Consider the following 25,195-nt stretch of genomic DNA (forward strand, 5'->3'; position numbering starts at 1 on the left):
GTAAAATTCATTTAGTGATTAGCTAACAAAATAATTGTTGCCATTATGATTATTTTGTCATTAGTGACAACACTTACTCAATTTTGTATGCTTACCAAGCATCAAGTGGTTACCTTGTAAACTTAGCAGTTTAGCAGTTTATAATGAGCAAATTTAGACAATGTGAATTCCAACAGTGTCTACTGAGCTTCTCAATATCTACCGTACTTCATAGTTTCTACCGAGCAGATAATTTGTTTCATGAAGATTCAGTGCAAATTGAGCAATGAAAGATTCAGTAATTACCGAGTGAAGCAAGCTAAACTCAGTGTACAGTATCTACCAAGTGACACTACATCTACTGAGTCACTAGTGGTTACCAAGTTTAGAACTACATTGAGTAATTAGTATGGACCGAGCCTTCACTTCTATCGAGTGCATGATGATGTTGAGTAATGCAATGGATGTCGAGTATCAGAAGGTCACCAAGTTAGTTGAGTGAACTTGAGTTATTTACTATTGGGCTAACTCTATAATTTATTTGTTTACTTGTATTTTGGCCGACCTTATAATTTTGTAAGTTTGAAAGGTATATATGTAAGATGTATTGTAAGATATCAAGCATGAATAAATGTATGATGTATGGAATGAGAAGGAATTGCAAAGTAATATGAAGTATATGTGAAAGATCATCAACAGCAGTTTAAGGTACACAGAAAGGTCAATTTAGAGATTGAAAAGTTATATCCATCACATGATGTGATTAGTGCATAAGGGATCTTATCAAAAATTAGTTGCAAGAAGATCCACTACTTCATCCTAATAGGTGAATCAGATTTTTCAAATCCACTAACAAGGTAGACTTAACAGTCTTTGTACAAATCTCCTAATAGAGTGCATACTTCATTGTATGTTTGCAAATCCTCTAACAAGGTGGACTTAGCAGTCCTTTGTGTTTCTAACAGAGCAGATCACCAGAAGTGGTCAATGTAAGCCTTCACCAGCCAACTTTATACTACAGTATTGAATTTTTGTGGGTAACATCCCCACCCCAGTTTTACTTTCTATTTGGAAGGTTTTTGGGTCACCAAATATTGTGTTCACTTGTGTAATGATAGTTTTATGTTTCAAAATTTATGCATGCAGTAGTATAGATGGATGTGTGGTAAAAAGAATACAAAATTTTAAGGTTACTGATTCACCCCTCCCCTCTAAGTAACCTTTCATACTTTAAATATTTCCAACAATTGTTATCTGAGCTTTGTGGCTCTCAGGATAAAAGTTTAGCAGCTTGAGCAAAGATCTAAGGACAAATGGAGATATTTAGACTTTACAAGGCAATTGAAAATGAAAAGCTAGATCTGGAAATGGCCATGGATCAACTCAAAGAAGAAAAGGAGCATTTTTCTCAATCCCTAAAGAGAAGGAAGGAACTTACAAGACAAATGAATGACCATCAGTATATTGAAGAAAAGATTGAAGACCTTTTACCATCAAGTAGCTCAAATGAAGCTAATGAGGCAATAAAGGAACTCCTAGCAAAGAATGCCTCTTTGAAAGAAGAAGTAAGAAAACTTAAAAGAGAACAAGAAATCCAATCAATCAAGCTATGTGAAGTTTTGGAACAAAGAAACAAGGCAAATGAAGACTTGGAGGAAAGAAACAATCAATCCAATTAGCATGAAGACCTCATGGATCAAATCTCTAGAGAAAATGAAGAAATAAGGATTCTCAAACCACAAAATGAAAGAATAAGAAGTGATCTAAATAGTGAAAGGGAAATTAATGAAAGAATACTGAGAGAACTGAGATGTGAAAAGAAAATTGTTGAGAAATTAAAGAGTGACCTAAATACTGAAAAGAAAATCAATGAAAGAATGATGAAGTCACAAGAAGACATGAATCAACTAATACAGCAAAATGAGCATAATCTTCATAAGAAAAATGATAAAGCAAGACTTGGATACAATGAAGACCAAGGTGAATCTTCCAAGCAAGGTGCAAAAAGGAATTTAAAACCCTCATGCAATCATTGTGGAAAAATTGGTTACACATCAAACAAATGTTGAAGCAATGGAAAAGGAAAATTCAAAGGAAAGTGTTATAGTTGTAATCAACATGGTCACAAAGCCAATGAATGCAAGGAGAAACCAAAATTTGAAGGTAATTGTCACAAATGCAAAAAGCATGGTCACAAGGCATCTCAATGCAAATCCAAAACATTCAATCCAACTGAACAACTTGTAAAGGCAATATTTGGATGGGACTACAATACCTGGTGTAGATGTCATTATTGTGCAGAATATGGTAACATTGATATAAATTGTGCAATACATTGCCTAAGGAAGAAGGACAATACTATAAGGTGTTATACATGCACTGAACTCGGTCATATAGCTAAAAACTGCATGAATATAGGCAGAATTGAAAATGAAAGGAAAGCAAGGGCTGACAACATAAGGAAACAAATGAAGCAAAAATGGATTCCTAAATCCACTGAAGATGCAAGCTCAAATCATGGAAGTGAAGTCACTCAAGAAGAAGGTGACTCCATCCTCTCAAACTAAATTCCTAAAGAATGAGTTGGAGTTGTACTCACCAAGGAAATCATAAGCAGTTCCAAGAAATAGAAGGAATGCAAAATGATCCAATCAGTATTGCAGTTACACTGGGATCATAGAAAAGTTATCTTTCATCAAGTGCATTAGACTCTACCAAGAAAAGTAGTTGAAGACCTTACTGAGCGAGGTTGGGAGTAAAGGAATTTTGTTCATCTACCAAGTTGATACTCATGCCGAGTTAGGTTAGTGGATGACAGTCTGTCATGCACTATGACAACATGGTACCTAGCATTAATGGTGAACTTTTCATCAAAATGGTTGGAATTGAACTTCATTTTCATCGTATTCTCAGAGCTAAAAGATTTCTAGGTGCATTCAAGTGACTTCAAAGCAATTTTGAGCAAATTTGCAGATAAAGAAGTTTGTTCAAAAATTTCCATCACTTACTGAGCAACAATGGCTTTTGCAAGCACAAGCACTAGCAAGGCAAAGCAAGGATTAGAAATGTTGGTCAAGGGCATAGAATGGAAAGCACCTAACTTCAAGTTGGTTCCCATTGTGGCAGAGGCACTAGACCCTAATGGCACACAATTGCAGATACCACCAAAGGTACTTTTAATCAATGATATCCGAACTCATTTCAAATGTTCTATTCAAGAAATAGGATTCCTAGAAATGGATAGAGCATTAGAAGAAATGTGTGTTAGTGGTTCTTTGAAACTCAAACATAAACATTTGGAGACAAAAGGGTTGACCCACATCTCCCACGTGCCAAGAAGCTTCCAAATAAAATGGATCAAATACATCCTTAGCCGTGTTCACAATGGTCATCTATGGCTGGAGCAACCCATACTAATCACTAAGAAGATGATTCACAAGATTACTAGCCTTCCCATACTCAGCAAAGCCAAATCTACAAAAACCCTAGGTCAGGATGAACTTCAGAAGAAAACCCTAGCTGAGTGGCACAATAGAGGCTTAAAGGTTAGCATAGCTACCGACATTGAGGTTAGCTATGGAATTCATGTGATAGCTCACAAGATCTACAATTCAAGCCGATTAAACAGCATGTCATGTGAGGCCGTAGACCTAGCATTCAAGGTTGTGAAGAAGAATTTGGAGTATGACTTTTCTTACCTAATGTTAAGACAACTGAACAAAAACATGGACAGTATCAAATCGTCCAAGAATAACCCCTATAAATTTGGATCATTGTTGACATGTTTATTCTTCTATGTACAAAAATTCTTTCCCTTCAAAGGTTCTGTGGTATGGAGAAAGGATGCCCCCATTCTTTATCAAATTAATGAGTTTATAGCAGAAATGGGTGTCAATTTTGATAGTATAATGGACAACTATTTTAAGGACTTCAAGGAGAGGATGAACAATAGGTTCAAAATCCATCCTAAACTTGTTGAAGATTACAAAGATTATTTTTTTTTATGGTCGACTGTGACAGAGTATATATTTAGGCAGTCAAGCCCTGAGTTGCATGGGTAAAACCTCTATCTTATGAGGTAAATGTTGATGAAACTAGGGATATTATTGAAGCACTAGTAAATGAACCATTAGATCCCAAGAAACCAATTTTTGGAACCTATGATGAGGTTAAAGACAAAATAGAATTGGCAATCAAACTTCCCCAAGAAATTAGTAAAGGTAAAAGAAAGGTTGCCAAGTTGAAAACTACTACTGAGCCATTAATGATTACCGAGGGAAAAGGTGAAGATGAAGAAGAGGAGCATGAAATAGAAAAGAAAGAGGAAGAATTAGAGAAGGAGGTAGAACCTACAAAGAAGAAAGGTAGGGTTATCATCACAAAATCCCCAAAGGCCTCCATAGTTGTTTCCACAAGAAGAGGTAAAGGTAAGAATAAGGATGAAGTAGTATTTAGCAAGCTGCAACTGACCTTCCAAGAGAGATTGAAACAAATGGTAGAGGGAGTTGGCATCACAAATTTCAAAGCATTAAAATTTGAAACAAGGACTGATACAGATTGAGGAACTGGTACTTAATAAGATGGGGAAATGGAAATACTCCCCAGACCAAATTGCCCATCAAATCTCCAAAGAGTTGTTGGTAAGATTGCAACCAAGGTGGGAGTTAGCCACCCAAATAGCCAAGGACATATATGAACAATCCTTGAAGAATCTTCCACCAAGTCTTACTAAGGCAGCAATGAAGAACAATGAAGGTAAAATGATGATCAGATTTTACACATGTTTGATTTTAATCAAGGACATTGAGCATGTTGTTAGAGATGCAACAAACATGTGGAAGAACATCTATCATCTACATAAGCCCAGTAATGATCCAGTGGTAATCAAGGATGATGATGGCACCAATAGTGATGAAGGAGATGACAACACTCCAAGTGCTAGTGATGATCAGGCTCTAAGGTCTGATGATGAAGAAAAAGGGGAAGAAGTTGAAGAGGAAGACAAGGAGGAAGAGGATGAAGAAGATGATATAATGAAGATTACAGCACAAGTCAGTGCTTCCCTTCCTCACTCTCCACCTAAGACTGCAACATCATCAGAGTTGGAGATAGCTTCAATAGGATTGACCACACCAGAAACATCATCTACGCCTGCTTCCCCATAGCTCTGAGCATCTTCTATGGAAGTAACCATTACTTCATCTACCAAGCTACAACCTTCTTCATTAGCACCTAAGTAATTAGTCACTATAGCATCAGCTATTTCAATCTCCTCTAATCAATGTATAGTAAGTTATATAGTTCTTTCTACAATTTTTTCTACAACTCCAATTGTGAATATTCCTATTTGTACATCATTTTTGGGAAGCACACTAATTTTGGATTCAGCCTGTACTTCTCTCAGCTTTCCTCCAGTTGCACCTATTCAAGTATTTTTTGCTAGTCCATCTATGTCAACTATTGTCTCTATTTCCAAATCCAAGGAAGTAAGCACAGAAGTAAAGCCTAAGACTCCTTTGAAACTTTTGTTTACTGGAAAACAAATTGATGAAGATATAGATTTGGATACAAAAAATTTTATTCCAAAGATAGACTTGGACAATGCCTCAACTAGTGAGATGAAAATGGTTAGTCAGCTTCTAGACTAGAAGGCAAGGCAGAAGCAACTCAGAGAAAAGAGAGATAGAGAATATACTATAATAGAAAACGCTAAAAATATAATTATTGAAGCTATTGGTGTTGATGTTGATTCATCTCAACACATTTTGTTACAATTAGAAGAGTTGTAGATAGGTTCAATGAGGACACCTTTGGGCAAGAGAAAATCATTGAAAAGGCAGAGAAAAAATTTGATAATAAAGTGCTTGAGCACATTGCTCAGCACATTGCAATAAAACAGGTTGAATTAACCTCAATTTTGAGCAATCTTGAGCAAGCATTCACAAATGTAACATCACTTTTTGGCAAGCTCTGTGATGTTACTGAGTTCATTGAGGAAGTCAAAGAAAAATTGAATAAATTAGATATGTAAATGAAAGATAGCGCTCAAAAGTTGTAGCTTGACCATAGTTCAAGCTCATCTCATCACACAAAGGTGAAATTTTTTTTTGAAATGTAGGCAAAGTTACTCAGAGAAGAAGCCATAATTCAGTCTACATTGATTGACATTCAAAATATGATTCTTCCATTCATGGATCAAATGCAGAAACACATTGCCTACTCAAAAACATTGATTCATGATAGCAATTTTTCAATAGCAAATCATATGATTGAACTTTCTGTAGAATTTCAAGTGGCTCTCTCCACCTACAAAATTTTGCAAGACAATTGGGATAAGACATTGTCTCTTATTCTCTAGGTACACTCAAATTTTCTCTCACATTTTGGTGTCTCGATTTAAATTTATTGTATATACATTCTTTGGCATTATTTTCAAAAAGGAGGAGATGAGATTGTTGGTAGGGGGAGATAAGATTGTTGACATTGGGAATATGAGATGAATAAGGAATAAGAAAGACATTGTACAGATAAAATTTATGCATACCATATGTATGGGGGAGATATGTGAGATATGTAAGGTGTGTAAATAGCAGTATAAATTAGAATGTCAGTTTTTATTCATAAGTGTTTTTATCACTAATGCCAAAGGGGGAGATTTTTGGCATTATGATTATTTTGTCATTAGTGACAACACTTACTCAATTCCATATGCTTATCGGGCATCAAGTGGTTACCTTGTAAACTTAGCAATTTAGCAGTTTACATCGAGTAGACAGTGGCTACCAAGAAAATTCAGACAATATGAAGTCCAGCAGTGTCTACTGAGCTTCTCAGTATCTACAGTGCTTCATAGTGTCTATCAAGTAGATAATTTGTGTCATGAAGATTTAGTGCAAATTGAGCGATGAAAGAGTCAGTGTCTACCAAGTGAATCAAGGTAAACTCAGTGTACAGTATCTATCGAGTAACACTACATCTACTCAGTCACCAATGGTTACCAAGTTCATAACTACATCAAGTGATTAGTATGGACCGAGCCTTCACTTCTATCAAGTGCATGATGATGCTGAGTAATGCAATGGACACTGAGTATCAGAAGGTCACCAAGTCAGTTCAGTGAACCTGAGTTATTTACTATTGGGCTAACTCTGTAATGTATTTGTTTACTTGTATTTTGGCTGACTTGTAATTTTGTAAGTTTGAAACGTATATATGTAAGATGTATTGTAAGATATCGAGCATGAATAAATGTATGATGCATGAAATGAGAAGGAATTGTGAAGTAATGTGAAGTATATGCGAAAGATCATCAGTAGCAGTTCAAGGTACATAGCAAGGTCAATTAAGAGACTAAAAAATTATATCCATCACATGAGGTGATTAGTGCATAAGGGGTCTTATCAGAAATCAGTTGCAAGTAGATCCACTACTTCATCCTAACAGGTGAATCAAATTTTTCAAATCCTCTAACAAGGTAGACTTAACATTCTTTGTACAAATCTCCTAACAGAGTGCATACTTCATTGTATGTTTGCAAATCCTCTAACAAGGTGAACCTAGAAGTCCTTTGTGCTCCTAACAGGGAAGATCACCAGAAGTGGTCAATGTAAGCCTTAACTAGCCAAATTTATACTATAGTATTGAAGTTTTGTGGGTATCATCCCCACCCTAGTTTTGCTTTCTATTTGGAAGGTTTCTAGGTCACCAAATATTGTGTTCACTTGTGTAATGATTGTTTTATGTTTCAAAATTTATGCATGCGGTAGTATAGATGGATGTGTGGTAAAAAGAATAAAAAATTTTAAGGTTACTAATTCACCCCTCCCCTCTCAGTAACCTTTCATACCCTAAATATTTCCAACAATAATGTCATGCATAAAGTTTCAAACAACAAGCACACAAATATAATGATATGAAGTAAATGTTATTAGAAAACCCTAAATACTCCTTTATGTTTCTATATTTATAAACATAAATGAATTGTTGAGAGTAGATAGATTAAATGATTGAAATTTTGGGAGTAGATAAATTAAATAGCTGACATGCAACAATCTTGCCTACAAAGTTTTTACATTCCTTTAAGCAGTCCAAATGGCTTAAAATTGGAAAGGTAACTGGTCAAATTAAATTTTCTATTTGACTAATATATATGTTGGGAAGTTGCAACCATCAAAATTACATATCTACATTATTATCACACCATGGTCCCATAACATGAGAAACTACATGTTATCAAAAAAAACACTAAGGCTATCTGCTCTAGAGACCAGCATCATATGGAGATGCTACTTGTAAGTGATACAAAATGATAGTGTTATATACTCCACTATCCTCCACCATATGAAGTAACTACCCATTAATAGTCCAAAAAAAAAATGTCATCTCCTTCAGGATCTATCATCATATGCTGGAGTTATAACCAGTAATTGCAAGTCTACAATTATGCATCATGAGTTTAGCTTATATACTATTTTGTGTCAGTCTATCATGAGCACTAGCCATCTAAGATTTCTTCCCTTGTCATAGAAGCTTATTGATACATCAAATGTATCAAAGAAGAAATGACTTCTCACTCCCTACTACTAATTTAGCATAACTAGTATTCCAGGAACCAGTACTGCATAGTATTCTCTATCATTTCATTTACCAGTAACAATGTCCAAAATCATGAAGCCCATCTTTGAAATGATAGAAATAAGTTTCATCACTTACAATTATGGATATTTTAGAAATATCATGAAGATGTGATGGCACAGTTAACTGATGGAGATTATTCAACATCATCAGGCCTTTCACAGGGAATGTACCATGGCTTGATTTTTGCCATAATCAATTGTTACAAAGGGAATATCCCTAGTCTCACATCCACATCATGCAAAACATTTTTTGTCCATCTTGATGAGGAATCATAGAATATGATGCAAATGTTGATGCAAATTAGATATTTACAACTCTTTCCAAAAGCTTTACACTCAAAATAATAATTATTTAGTACAACAGGAGCTTCCTTCACATCATAGGCTAGATTCTCCAACATTCACATGGATTTCTTTTTGATGTTGATGATATGTGTCTCCTACTAAGAATAAATGTACCATGCCCTTATTCAATATCCAACTACATCCAGGACTCATTACCAACCCCTTCTCTTTTATCATTGATTTCAACTTGGTTGCATCATCTCATGTTCTAGTTCTGGAATAGACACTTGAGAGCAATAAATAAGCTCTAGAATTTTGAGAATCTAATTCAAGGAGAAAATTTTCCACATGTTCACCAAGCTCAATATTGCAAAAAATTCTATAGGCAAAGAGAAAGTTACCCCACACACTAATGCTAGGCTCTAACGGCATATTTATTGTGCTTCATTAAGAAGTCCAACTCAGTCAAGAAGATCCACCATGCATGCATAATGTTCAACCCTGGGAGTGATATAGTATATATGCTTCATGTAATCAAAGTACCGCCAACCTTCATTCACAAGACTAGAATGGGAGCATGCAAAAAAAAAAAAAAATAAAGGTAATGTTTATAGGCATTGGGCCTACCTATTACATCTATGAAAAGAGAGCAAGGGCATTCTCCCCATAACTATTTATCCCATAGGCAGCAATAATTGCATTCCATGAGGCTGCATCTCTATTGCACATGTTCTCGAACACTTTAAGTAAAAGCTCCACATAACCACATTTATCATACATGTCTATGATAGTAGTTCCCACATAAATATGCAATTCAAGTCCAATTTATATTTTGTAGGCATGGATCCACTCGCCATATTGTAGAGCTCCTAAGTGAGCACATGCTGAGAGTACAGTTGCCATAGTTGTCAAGTCTGGTTGTATGTTTTCCTCTTGAAGTTGATGAAAGAGTGTCAAAGTGTCACTAGCATGTCCATTTTGGACATAACCAGATATTAGTACATTCCATGAAACCACATCTCTTCTAGATATCTTGTTAAATAATTGGTGAGCAGTCTTTGTATACCCACATTTTGCATACATAGCAACAAGTATTGTCATCATACATACATCTACATTAAATCCCTTTTTAATTATATAACAATGAATGCCCTTACCTTCTACTAGAGCTTTTAGACCTCCACAAACTGGGAGAATACTCACAAGTGTAACAACATTTGGCATCATGCCTACTGGTGACAAACTATGAAAGAGGGCCAAGAATTCATTCAAGTCTCCACTCTGAACATAACCAAAAATAATAGTGTTCTATGATAATAGATCTCTTTTAGACATTTGGTTAAATAGATGGCATGCACTCTCTACAAAACTGTGTTTAATGTGCATGTCCATAACATCATTGCACACACATGTAAGTGAAAAAAATCCTCTTCGGATTGAGTAGCCATGGATACACTTACCTTGTTGTAGAGAACACATTGGGAGTATACTAAGGAGAGTAATCACATCAGGTTTTGCACCAGTTAGTTGAATTTGATGAAAAATATTCAATGACTCGTCGACATACTCATTCTATGTAAATAAAATTGCAATCAAGATATTCCATGTTATTGGTTCTCTTTTTGATAACATATAAAAAAAATTCCAAGCAAAATCTATTTTCCCACACTTGGCATAGATTGTTACAACTGCACTACTATGAGAACAATCATCTAATTTGAATCCATAATTTCTAATGTAACAATGGATGTATTGCAATTCTCCCAAAGTAGCACAAGCTAGGAGAATATTGAGTATAGTGACATGGTTGGGTTGTGTAGTTGTTTGTCACATCCTGAAAAACAAAGCATAATTAATTAACAATCATTACAAACTTGATAGTTACAACTTTGGCGACAATGTTATAGTTAATAATAATAATCATGAATAATAACCAAGTTGTTAACAATGTTAGGATTTTAGACAATGGATTTTCTTTGGAGTACAGAATGTCAGTTGTTTATGATAAGATTTAGGTTGCACAAAAGTCTTTCACATGTAGTATTCTATATAGTGCATGTTCAGCTATGTGTGAGCCTCCTTGGAAAGTTTGGTGTTGATGTTGCTACTTCTACTTGTGGTTCTTAATTTGCCTAGTTCATATTTGAATGTTACTATTTTCCTTCTTGTCAATGTTCATTGCTAGAAACTGTTGTCATTGCTAGTATGTGCCTTTAGTGAGAGGAAGCGATGGTCACTGAACTTAGTCCTACAAACTAGTAGGGGTACATGGTTGCATTACATTGTTGAACTTAGTCCTCTTTATGATGAGGTGGACTAGTTGTGTTTATCAAGATTAAATTTCATTTTGATTTTGCAACTGAATATTAGGAATTACTTGGGAAGATGTGCTTATGAGTTGTGAATGTGCACACGAGGAAATCTAATTTCAACTCTTGATTGCACATTTTCTTATAATAACCTGAAGGAATGAGTGATCTCAAATTTATATCTACACCTACTTTGAATCCATTAAAAGAATATTGAAATATAATTGCAATGGACAAGATTTTAATTTTTTATATTTATAAATGTTCCTCAATTTTATTTTTAGCCACTACAAGTTTTCAAGATTCTGGAGTCCTTAGAAAGCTAAGGGTTTCAAATTTGACACTTCTATATAAATTGTTTACTTCAAACGCATATATGAATGGCATTCAAATGTTTTCTATGTCATCATTCTGCATTTCTAATTTTGAAAAAAAACCCAAATGGAAATTTTAAAATTTCAAAGACATTTTTATTTGTTAGTTGAGGAATTTGTTATCTCAATGGTGTTCAAATATTTCTTACAAATGTGAAAACTGCCACCAAGAATAAAGTTCCTTTAGTACGCTCTCTAATGCTAAACTAGGTAGCCTTTTGTATTAAGACAAGCAATAAAGCTGCAGTTCTGAAACTACATAAAGACTATGCTCCAATTTGTATGGAGGTAAATACAATATTTGTCTTCTCTACAGTTGAAGTAATTTTGAAGTTGAAATTGTAGACACCTAAAAATCTTTTAGAAAAAAGAAATATTTTTATTTTCTAAAAAAACTCCCTAATGACATCATCATTTATTAATTAATTAATTAATTAATTAATTAATTAATTTTTATGCCATTAAATCCCTTTATCTTAATTAAAAATATTTAATTAAGGAATCCCTCCCAAAAATGTTTAAATCTTATTTAAACATTATTTTCTTATTTATTAATTATTTAATTAATAAATTGACCAGAAATTCCAAAATAAATAATTAATTAATTTTTTGCCCAAAACTTGGCCAATTTCTTTAAGACCACTAACCTCTTCGAAAATCTTCTAATCCTTCTTTAATTTCGATTAAAGGCTAATCCCATCATTTCCTACCCCTATTCCCGACTCAAAATATTTAATTAAGATTAAATATTAATCCTCATGTTTATTAAAAATATTTTAATAAATATCTCCTCAACCTAAAACCTTAAAATAAATAAAACTTTATTTATTTCCTAAAAACCTTATTTATCCTCATCCTAGGAAGTTCTAGACTCTTCTAGAAAGTCTTCATCCTCATCCAAAGCCTAGACTCTTCTAGAAGATGTCAATCCTTATCTTTAATCCTAATCCTAATCCCCTCCTAACCTTGTCACATTCCCTAAACATGGGTTAAGACTTGCTAACCCAAGCCAAAGTTAACAAATATCTCCTCTTTCACCCACCCTCATTAAATGCCATCCACTTGCCCATCTCTAACAAGCCTAATCTAATCTTAACCTAAGCCTAATCCAAGCCTTAATCATTTGCACATTCCTAAGTAAAGCTTAAGACTTTCTTAATCCAACCCAAGTCAAAATATCTCAACTCTCTCACAAATATCTCAACCATAAAACTTTATGAAGCCCACAAAGCCATAAATGACTGTTACAAGCCCATTCATTGCTCTTACAAGCCATTATGAGGGTTTTTATGAGCTTTGAGCCTCCTTTGTTGACCCCTCAACCCCTCTTGCTCTAACCAATGACTCTGTGACATGTGTCACTCCCTAATTGGTTGTAAGGAAACACAATCCATGTGCTCTCCTCTCATTCAATCTAAACCTTCCATAAGCTTTCTCCCATCCTTGCATCCTAGCCCTTGATCCCTCAAGCCCTTTGCCTATTTAAGGAATCCTCTCCCAAGCCATTTGAACACAATCTAGAAAGTAAAGCTATAATGCCATTTTGAGAAGCCATTTTTACATCAAATACATTCACCAAAATCTATCAAAAATCTTCCATTGAAACCCATTTGAGCATTTGAGCATACATACATAATCAAGCCATCTTAGCTACTAGACACACCTCTACATCAAGTGATCATCCTCATTGAGAGAGTCTATCCATGGCTCATATTTTCATTTGAGGACTTCACTTTGTCTCTCATGAAGTTATGTTAAATTAGTATGCAAATGCTTTTGATTGGTTTAATTTAGTTTTTCTAACATACTGAAGTAGCATATACATTTTGGCACGCCTGGTGGGACTCCGCATGGGTCATCTTCATTACCTTTTTTAGTAAGGTTTTGTATGTCATTTGCTAATTTTGGCTAATTTTTCTTGTTTTGTGATTGGTAGGATTGTATAAATTGGTTTTGTAAGTCCACATGAGCATGAAGAAGACAAAGGAACTCATAGTCTATCTCATAGTGTTTGCAGATTTTTCAAGCTTATAGGTGGACATAGCACTTGGAATTCTTCTTCCTCTTCTTGTCTATATTCTTTTTATTCCATCTACTTCTTCTTCTTCTTCTTGTGGGAGATCTTGGCCATTTTTTTTTTTAAGGAAGAAAAATCATACACACTTCTTTTTAGTACTTAAAATGAACCCCCAAATCATACTTAAATCCATTAAAAACTAAAAATTTGCAAAAAAAAAAAAAATCTTTTAACAAGTGAAACTAAACCAATCCAATCATTTGCATCCTTGCAACATCAAGGTTTTAGATGCATTCATGCAAAGTTAGAACACTTCATTTTTGGAAATTTAAAAAGAACTTCAAGTTTCCATTTCAAAAGGTTCAAAATCGACACTAAGTGCACACTAAATCTAAATCAAACTCAAAGCATCAATCAAGGATAAAATGAACCTCATTTGCAAATATTTTAAAGCTCTTTTAAAAATCTCATGAAAACTAAGAGTCCCAAATGGTTGCCAAAATTGTCCTAAAAGCTTTGTTATTTGTTCCAAACAAATGTCTTGTTGAAAAATCTTGAATGTTTCCTAGGTTTTTCATGCATCAAAACAATCTAGGAATATCATTTTTTAGGCTTAAAACATGCAAACTAGAACACAAAATCTTGAATGAAAACCAAAGTTCAAAGAGTCATTTTCACTTTTGAGTCCAAAACAAACTTGAATGATCTAAGGTTAAAACAAAGCACTTCAAAGTTCTTAAAACAACATGCAAAATCTCAATCTTGAATGCTCAAAGGAAAAAACTTGAATGTTTAATCACTTGTCTTTGAATGCATGTTGCTAAAATCACTCTTGAGTGTCATGGATTAAAATCAAGTTTGTTTTTTTTTTTTTTTATGAATGCATGATTAAAACAACAAATCCAATCTTGAATGCAAAAGGTCAATTAATCATTACAATATCTCACACTTCATCTTTTAGGGCATAAAAAGAATCTACATTTTAGAAACTTTCTAGGTTATAAAAACAAATAAAGACACTTTGAGTGAATTTTTTGTTGGACTCACCCTCTTTAATCACCCATCATTCTAACCACTGGTTGTAATATCAGTGCCATATATGGGGATGGGTCTACCTAAGAAGGTGTTAAGTGCTCTACAAAAATCAAATTTCACTCACTTGAGTTTTTATTAGTTTCTCTAAGATAGAAAATTTGTTGAATGCACATTAGTCTCACTAACACTTCATTTGGGCATAAAAATTGAATAAATCTTGATGTGGAGGGCCTCCGGGTGTGCACTTGAAATCAAGCTTTACACACATCTTTGTTTTGGGCTTAAAACAAACTCACACTCAATCTTGAATGCCTTAAATAAAATCAATCAATACTTGATGTGGAGGGCCTCCGGGCACACAAGTTTACTTTTTGTTGACCCTAAATCTTCTTGGTGTAATCATTCTTTGATCACTTCTCTTTTTTTGGTGCATTTCAAATTGGACTCCGCATCTTAAATCACATGTGTTTTCAAAAGGTCTAGATCAGAAAACTTAAAGCTTTAGTTGGAAAAGAACTCTATCTTTTAGCCCAAGATCATCCAAGTCTTCTCTCCCCTTGTCGTCTTTCAAGGCCATCTTGGGTGCATAAGGTTAGGATCCAAAATCTTGTCTTAGCTTTTAGGAGGCCTACTTGGGTATTTCATCACCCCTTGGGATGACCTCAACTCCAGCGTTCCGGCGGAGTATAAAGATCAGGAGGTAAATCCAAAGACACCTCTCTTGGGATCAAAATTCTATCACTCGGGCTAAGCCTCAAGGAACTTTATACCCTTAAGAAGTGAAAGAGGAGAAGTGGGTTACCGCTCCTCTCGGTTGTGTGACATCTTTTTGGTTTCATCTACGGATTTGGGCCTCACGTACCTTCCGTATATCAAGGACTCTCTAGCTAAACCAAATTTCATCCTTGTAGAAAGCTTCCTAGGATGTTGGTGTGTTTGACGTGCTTGCTCCAAACTTTTGTCTGCTTTTTTGTTCATAGCTTTTGAATGAATGTTTCCCAACTTTGGTCAAAATCTTAGAAAAGAAGAAATCTCTTAGCTCAAGGCATACTTAGCGTAGTCACTACCTCATCAGAAAATCATCCAAGCTCCCCCGTCGCAACCAAATCTATCTAGTTCTTTGATTTAGAACAATCCCAAATCCAAAGTCCATCCAAATCATCCCCCCATCTAGCTAGCAACCCAGTCCAAAATCACCCAAGCCTTTAAGGAATTGTTGTTACTTTGCTAGAGTTTTCTATCCAATCAATCTATCCAAATTCTTCAATCTCCCCAAGGTTATCCCTTTGACAAAGCTTTGTCTATGGTAATCTAGCCTTGTCACTTGTCATCCCTCATCACCTTAAGCTAAAGTTTGGGATCCACAAGTGGTCAATCTCATGTCATGCCCATAGGATCATTTGTCTATCCTCAAGTTGACACCAAAAGCCACCAATCCTACACATAGGAAAGCAAAACTCTCACTTTTTGACAGCATACCCTTGAAGTCTTCTATCCACAGGAAAGCCAAAAATCTCCAGCCAATCCTCCTTAGGTCTATCATGCAACTTTGACTCTCCTTAGGAAATCTTTCATCAGCCAATCCAAAATCTGTGCTTAATCCAAATCCAACCATGAAGTTCCATATTCATCCATATGCAAGACCCCATCCTCATCTAACTCATCATCAAAACATGAAATCCCAACCCTATCATGATGAGTTTGGTCACATTGTCCTTTCTCCCACTACATCCTATTCGAATGATGATGAAAATCTTGTTGACTATGACGGGTATCTTGAGAGCCTTAGATGCCTTCCACCAACCATCCCCCAAAATCCAAGCATTCCTCCAAACTATCTAGTCATGCCATCTCATATCCTAGCTTCTCCTCCATCACCCAATCAACCAAGCTTCCAATCTTCCACCCCCATCACACTAGCTATTCTTGTTAATCCACCACCTCCACCTCTGACACATGAGTCTCCCAAGAATCTCCTAGAGGAAATACAAGAAAATTGGCCTGCAACAATCGATAAGCCATGTCATCTAATCCAACCATGTGAAGTAGTCAGTGATGAAGCTTCCCCATCTATAATATCACCTCCATCTCCCATAGCTATCATCCCCATACCATCCATCAAATTGCTTAGAATCCTTCCACTTCTCGCAAGCATCAAAATCCCACCACCTGTCAAATCCCTCCAAATCCTATCCACATGACATCCAAGCATTTCCCAAATCTCCCATAATTACCCTTATGCATCCATCTTCTACTCACCCATCTCCATTAACAAATCTCCCATCTATCCAGCCGTTGCCTTTGAAGAATCCATCCCTTCACCTCCTATCGCACCATCCACTCCAATCCAATCCTATCAAGATCCTACCCAAAAGGATGTTGACATCCCCAGAAGCATAAACAAAGATATCATCATACCATTTCTTCCATCCATAGTGCAGTCACCATCCCCTCCATCTCCAAAACCTCAAGGCATACCTCCTCTACTGCTGGATATCTTTTCATCCCATCAGCTAAATCAAGATCCTATCCTACCATCTCCTCCACTCCATGCTTCCATCTTACCACCTACCCAGGCTATTCCACCATCTATAATGTACCCTCTGGGTACACTTACATTCATCATGGTGGCCCCCTCTCAGTAGAAGAATTAAGAATAGTATCTCCCCGTTGCAATACATTTAATAAAGCACTTCTACCATTTTCTACAAGCAAAAAGTTTCCTCAGCTTGTTTAAATTCTCAATCGATGGCATTATCAAGGTCAAGGTTTAGGACCACAAGAACAAGGAATTAGAAAGCCTATTATTGCACAAAAGAATCTAGGATTTCATGGTCTTGGATATGTATCCAAAGGCTCACCATCTAAAAGTGTTGGTACATTCCATCCCCAAACTAAGCCTATCTCTAGGCCCACCATGCCAACCTCCCATCACTCCTTCAAGAAACCTCATGTCATCCCCCCTCCACCATCGTTGCAACCCAAAACAACCTACCATATCCCCCCTTCATCCACTAAATCCATTTTGGGTCCCTATGTCCCAAAATCTACCATCCTCCATCCTCCTATCAGCCATCATAAAAATTTTATTCCCTCCATTCCTATGCAAGATCAAAAAAGGCACATATCAGGGCACATCATCCATCATCATCCCCCTACACGCTCTTCCATATCCTCTCCATCTCACAAAGCTTCTCCTAATCATCTTCCCAAAGCTTACCACAGCAATGTGAATGCCAAATTCAAAATGCATAAAGCTAAAAATCCACATCCTAGGCAATCATATGTCTATTCTGAAAGACATACTCCAAAAAGGCAAAATCCAATCAAAGAATGCAAAATAATGCAAAAGCCTATGAAAACAAAATCCAAAACCATGTGGATCCGGAAGAAAAAAGTTGAAACCCAATGCATAATGGCATCCACCATTGCTAATCCCCCATTCAGTGATTCGTGTCCCCCATCTACTCACTCCATCTTGGGTGCCTATATCCCCAAGTGCGCTTCCACAAATCCTCCATCAAGCTTGCATCTACCATTTATCCCCCATATGATCTTTTCACACCCATCCCAACATGTGCCAATGTTGATCTTGCAAGCATCCCCATCTCATGCTCCTTTCTAGCCTTTTTATCCCTCCATCTCTTACCATCAATCCCATCTAATCTAATCTATTGCATAAATCACACATCCGATGTACCAACAGCTAGCAACAAAATTGAACATTCCAACAGCCAGTGAAAAATCCCACAAAAATCCAAAAATAGCTAAAGAAAGCCAAAATCATTCTAGCTAAGTCCAAAGTCAAAAATTCAAAAAAATAAAAAAAAATAAATCGTCCACTGGTAAAAACTTGGCAATTCAAGTGCCTTGGACAAGTACCATGATGAAAACTTGGCAAAGAAGCGTCATGTGTAATCCAGCCATCCCCAGCTTAGCCTATCATCCTCATGCTTTTTGTCACATCTTTCCATCCAGATCCATCTTCCAATTTATCCACCTATCCTTCATCCTCCAACTTTTATCTATCACTATCCACTTATCTTTTGCAACCTCACCCCATCATCCCCGCTATCATCCATTTCCCTAGCGCCTTCAGCTTTTCCATCCTAGCTTCAATCCTATCACATCCATCGTAAGCCCTCCTTTCGCATGTCATCTTCTAATTGGGGGCACCATATTCCTTGGAGATCTTGTCTTTTCCATCCTCCCTTGTCATTGGCATCTCACTTTAGGCTATTCTCATGTAAATCCAATGTCATCCTCTCATTAGCCATTCACTCTAGTGCCATCTATCAGCTCAGCTACCACCAACCTTAGCATTGTCCCCATCCTTGGTCACACATCTATCATCATCATTGGATGCATCCTGCCAAATCCATATCTTTCGCTATCACCTCATCCTTAGCTTTTGCATCTTGCACCAACTTGAGCCATCCCGATATCTTATCATCTGAAGCTCCTGTACAACTTGTAAATAGTCTTGTATCCAACGCTTGTATCATAGCTTGTATATCCAATCTTGTCCAAAACAACTTGTAATTTTGTACCATATCTTGGTTCTTCAGCTTGTACATCCTCTTTAGCTTAGTACCATTGTATCTATCCAACTTTCATGTTAGTTCATCCTTGATCAGCATCTTGCACACATCACACAAATCTTGGTTAGCTATTCCAAATGCATCCTTTAGCTAGATCGCCTATCACTATAGTGTTATCCTTCTTAGTTCAGCTTGCCAAGTGCATCATTAATCCAAATCTACCAGCTTAGGTGCTCTTTGATAGATCCTTGTAGGATATAGCTTTCCTCATGTCTGATCTTGGTCTGTTAGTACCTCGTCCTACCCATCTCATTGGCAAATGGTTCTCTTTTGGATTTTTGCTTTTTTTTTATTTGGAATCTTCCCTTTTGGGTCTTGCAGTATCTTTTTCAAACAATCTTTTTGTTCCCTCCTCAAGGTTGCCATGATCTTCCATATCATGGTATACTATGAATGGGGCAATCTGGATGTAAGGTCTTGATCAAGTCTTTTTTTTGTTTTTCTTTTCTGCTTGTGGCTTACCCAGTGATGGTTCCACTCTAATTCTTATGAGATTCATGTGTGATGTTGGGGCAATCCTTGTCTATTTATTTTGAGTCAGTCCGTCAGTCCTCTGGATGGTTGGTGACACATCATTGATGTTCTTGGTAACCTTGGAAATTAACCAATAGTCCTATAGCAAATCTAGTGCTCAACTACATGGTGGTACTTCTCTTTGAAGTATCCCTGTGCTCAAAAAGCTTCAATGGATTCCCTTCATCTCCATTATCCCCCATCCATATCTAGTATCTGTCTCTCCTACCCCAGCTTATGCATCAGTATCTCTTTGAATCAATCTCCACTTTTAGCTTTAGGGATCCACAATCCTAGTCTTAGGGATCCACCAATAAAATCAATCCACCAAGCCTCATCTTTCAAGATCCACAATCCTAGTCCTAGAGATCTTTGAAACCCATCTTCCATCAATCTGACTCTTTGAAATCCTATTGCATCAGCTTTATAATCCCCTCATCCTTCTCCCTATCCTAGATTCCTTTTTATAGTGCTTCGCTCCTTCATCCTCCACCTTCCCTAAAGTCTTAAGCTTGCTTCCTCTTGTGCATCTGATTCTCCTTTATCATTCTCCCATAGTGAGAGTTTGAGCTAATTCAGCCCCTTCTCTTTGCCAATTTGAGTCTCCTTGCTTATCTCAAATTCTTGTACTTTTCAAGAAGTCGTCGAGCCTCACTTTCTCTCCCCACCAACTTCTTGAGGGGGCATCTCCTAGTCCATTCTCTCCTCTTCTACTCTAGCCTTGGGCATCTTATTTTCTTATCTTTGATGCCATGCCACTTGCAGCATCACATCAAAGAGGGGCAAAATGTAGACACCTAAAAATCTTTTACAAAATAAAATATTTTTATTTTCTGAAAAAAGTCCCTAATGACATCATAATTTATTAATTATTTATTTAATTAATGAAATAATTAATTTTTATGCCATTAAATCCCTTTATCTTAATTAAAAATATTTAATTAAGGAATCCCTCCCAAAAATGTTTAAATCTTATTTAAACATTATTTCCTTATTTATTAATTATTTAATTAATAAATTGACCAAAAATTCTAAAAATAAATAATAAATTAATTTTTTGCCCAAAACTTGGCCAATTTTTTTAAGACCACTAACCTCTTCCAAAATTTTCTAATCCTTCTTTAATTTTGATTAAAGGCTAATCTCATCATTTCCTACCCCTAATCCCAACTCAAAATATTTAATTAAGATTAAATATTAATCCTCATGTTTATTAAAAATATTTTAATAAATATCTCCTCAACCAAAACCCTTAAAATAAATAAAACTTTATTTATTTTCTAAAAACCTTATTTATCCTCATCCTAGGAAGTTCTAAACTCTTCTAGAAAGTCTTCATTCTCATCCAAAGCCTAGACTCTTCTAGAAGATGTCAATCCTTATCTTTAATCCTAATCCTAATCCCCTCCTAACCTTGTCACATTCCCTAAACATGGGTTAAGACTTGCTAACCCAAGCCAAAGTTAACAAATATCTCCTCCTTCACCCACCCTCATTAAATGTCATCCACTTGCCCATCTCTAACAAGCCTAATCTAATCTTAACCCAAGCCTAATCCAAGCCTTAATCATTTGCACATTCCTAAGTCAAGCTTAAGACTTTCTTAATACAACCCAAGTCAAAATATCTCAACTCTCTCACAAATATCCCAACCATAAAACTTTATGAAGCCCACAAAGTCATAAATGACTCTTACAAGCCCATTCATTGCTCTTACAAGCCATTATGAGGGTCTTTATGAGCTTTGAGCCTCCTTTGTTGATCCCTCAACCCCTCTTGCTCTAACCAATGACCCTGTGACATGTGTCACTCATTGATTGGCTGTAAGAAAGCACAATCCATGTGCTCTCCTCTCATTCAATCTAAACCTTCCATAAGCTTTCTCTCATCCTTGCATCCTAGCCCTTGATCCCTCAAGCCCTTTGCCTATTTAAGGAATCCTCTCCCAAGCCATTTGAACACAATCTAGAAAGTAAAGCCATAATGCCATTTTGAGAAGTCATTTTTACATCAAATACATTCACCAAAATCTATCAAAAATCCTCCATTGAAGCCCATTTGAGCATTTGAGCATACATACATAATCAAGCCATCTTATTTATTAGACACATCTCTACATTAAGTGATCATCCTCATTGAGAGAGCCTATCCATGGCTCATATTCTCATTTGAGAACTTCACTTTGTTTCTTATGAAGTTATGTTCAATTAGTATGCAAATGCTTTTGATTGTTTTAATTTAGTTTTTCTAACATACTAAAGTACCATATATAGAAATGATGTCTATACATATTAGTTTCTTAAATACTATTGCATAAATTTTGTGTGAGTTGGGTATGCATCTCTATCAGTTTTGACCATTATCGTAATAGTTTTTGGTTTATTATTGTTAATGCCTAAATGTTGGAGCTCCATAAGTTAGAGATGTTGCATTTTCAGTATTGGAAACTATGGAAAAGGTATGCCAATGTCAATATATGTTATTTTGGATTTTTTTAAGGTTGATGCTCATTGGACTTGTGGTTTTGCATTAGTTTGTTGGAATGAGACCTTTCGAAAGATCATTGGAAAAACTTGATGAAGTAAGAAAGAAAAAGCTTTCAGAAATGATTAGAACATCTAGAAGTGGTCAAGCCACTGCTACACCATCAAAAGGTAATATATGTGACTTTATTATTCTTTCTCGAGAGAGACATGGGCTACAAGTGTCTGAATTAAATTGGTGTTGTTGCCAAGGTTCATCACAAGCTGGAGCAAGTGGTGGTGTGCCTTTAAATTCTGATGTAATACTTTGGCTATATTTAGGATACATGAAAAATCAAGTCATTTTTGTGTACATTCAACATTTTAAATTTTAATGGCTTCTTTTTTATTTTCATGGTGACAGCTTTGAAAATCCATCTATTGAGAAACTCATATTTAGAAAGGCAAGAATTGGAAATTGAGATTTTCATAGGTTATGTTTCTTAATTTGAAACCTATGTATGATGTTTGACTATCTATCAGCACATTAAAAGTAAAAACATTAGAGCCCCAACTTTCACTTGGATTTTGTGGCTTACCAACTCAAATCAATACATAAATTCCTTAAAAAACATAAATTATATGCACAATAGTTACAAACTGTATCGAATTTTAAGCACTAGTTAGACCATAGTGAAACAATCTATCATGTTTTGTTTGGACATGTTTTTACTCTAGGAGGTTTTAATAAATGTCAAATTATTTAATTGATGTCAAGACTTGTATGTTACTAAAGTAGTCTTCAGAATAGTGATGATAAGTTATTACCTAAGTCATAAGGTACGAATTCAGATTCTTGTTGATCACAAAATTCAGATCAAAATTCTTATTTTATTTTTTGGGGCAAATTAATGTGAAGCAAGCCTTTCCTTTTCTCATTTTTTCAATCTAATTGTAATGCAAGCTACTCCTTTGTTTTTATAGGATTCACTAGGTGGCAACTCTAAAACAACAATTATAACAAATATTAGTCCATCTTTATGGTTTGTGTCTAGTTTTTCCCTCATCATAGATGTAACTTTTATAAGCACTTAACATCTGTATTTTCGTTATTAACTGAAAAGATGATGCAATATCTAAACAATTGACTCTATATTGGCAGTTCTAAAAATGAGACGTTGAGCACATTTAAGTTTTCTCAATGACCCAAAATCATTCAAAACAATGTATGAATGCATCCTACTTCAAGTTCATATTGTTTGAATACATCCTGAATTCATCCTTTTGTCTTTCAACTAATTATCACAATACCAATTATTTTTTATTATCAGGCTATTGTAAATGATGATGCTTCAGGAGATGTTAAGGACATGTAACTTCACAAACCAACCTTCTATCACCTTTGGCTGGTAACCATCACTATAAGCTTTTGGAATCAGTAAAAAATTATTTGTGAAGATAGCATAGCCATCATGTGTAGAATAGATAAAACCTCATACCACACATTTGATATTGTTGTTTCCTGAAAAGTAAATATTTTCATGAGCTATGGTTGTGCATAAATGTTTAATAACTTGGTATCACAAGAGCAAGAAAATTATGCTTTATGAAACATTAAAAAAATATAAATGGCTACAAAACTACCCCGTAGAACTAGCACTAGCCTATTCATTTTCCTCCTAATTGGCCCAAATAAATTCTACCAAATCTTTGATTTGACTTCTTGCAAAAATATTAGTTTACTAAAATGTTAATCAAGTTGCACATCAATCAGTATACAACTTCATTCTCTCCATTCATGTGCTCAAATAATGTTAATGAGTAGCCAGAAACATTAGGTTTCATTGGTAAATATGCCTCTTTATTCTTGAATTACCCATTTCCAAAATTCTTCAGAGTTTTCATATTTATAAAATAAGATCGTGAGCAAGTGAGCAAATTATCTAACCAATATGTAAGTTACCTTCCTTGGTTAATCCTAGCAAAATAGGTAGATAATCATCAAGAGCCTGCTATAGATCAGCCAAAGTAGAACCACCTAGAAATGATGATGTGAAATAACTTAGTCAGTAGCTCCAACCACTATATAGCTAGGATATAGTTTTTCATGCAAGCTAATTTTCCAAGCTACACTCTACAATAGCTAAGGATGGAATAACTTTCTCAGTATAACAGTCACAAACAAAACCTACCATGTTGGGTTGTTGTCTTTCTCATTGGTTTGGTTGTAGTTGAACCCTCTCCTACTGCCATGACAACAAGGCGCATCCTAAGGTCTGAAAGGTAGGCAATCAAGTTTGGTGACAAATAGCTATTAAGTGATCTCCCAAAGTCAATGCTTTTTTGAGTGTGTAGGCCTAGCACAAAAACAACAATCTCCCCACCATTCCCTGACTTTTTCTTTGTGCCTCTCTCATCTATTGATTTGAATATAAAACATCCCATGTTTTTTCAAGTATCAATGCTACAGACAAAAGAAGAAATGACTGAATAAGGGCTTGTGGAAAACACTAAAAACATTTTCGTCTAGAACACATGATAAGTAAACATGCTAGGATGATGCATAACTATGAATAAAATTCTACATTATTGTCATATTATAAGCCACATGGTATTATGATATCTCTAGGAATAGAGGGGTGTGTCATCTACTAGGGCCAAAATCAGAGACATGGCCCTATAAGCATCAGAGTTTAAGAACCACAACTATACATATCATATAAACTAAAACAAACAATGGCTTAGAATCAAAGTTCAGTGCATCGACTTTGGAGTTGGGAGCTAGAGGAGGAAGGTTGATGTTTAGAGGGGATATAATATAGGAGGAACTTAATTTCTTTAAACATCAAAATGTTTCAAGATCTCTATCATTTTGATCAAAAATATTTTCAGAGAGTAAACCTAATAATGGTGAAGGAAATATGACTATTGTGCCTAGTTACAATTTGAGGCTCCCAATTTCTCTCTTCACTTGTTGCCTAAAC

General features: G+C 35.5%; 1 pseudogene; it reads right to left on the reverse strand.

Moving 5' to 3' along the window:
* Window positions 1–5,047: 5,047 nt before the first annotated feature.
* On the reverse strand, window positions 5,048–24,656 carry LOC149564046 (uncharacterized; annotated as a pseudogene).
* Window positions 24,657–25,195: the final 539 nt, after the last annotated feature.

The sequence above is a fragment of the Cupressus sempervirens genome, chromosome 4 (genome assembly GCF_028749045.1).
Source record: "Cupressus sempervirens isolate cs-2001-9-10 chromosome 4, ASM2874904v1, whole genome shotgun sequence".
Taxonomy (NCBI): domain Eukaryota; kingdom Viridiplantae; phylum Streptophyta; class Pinopsida; order Cupressales; family Cupressaceae; genus Cupressus; species Cupressus sempervirens.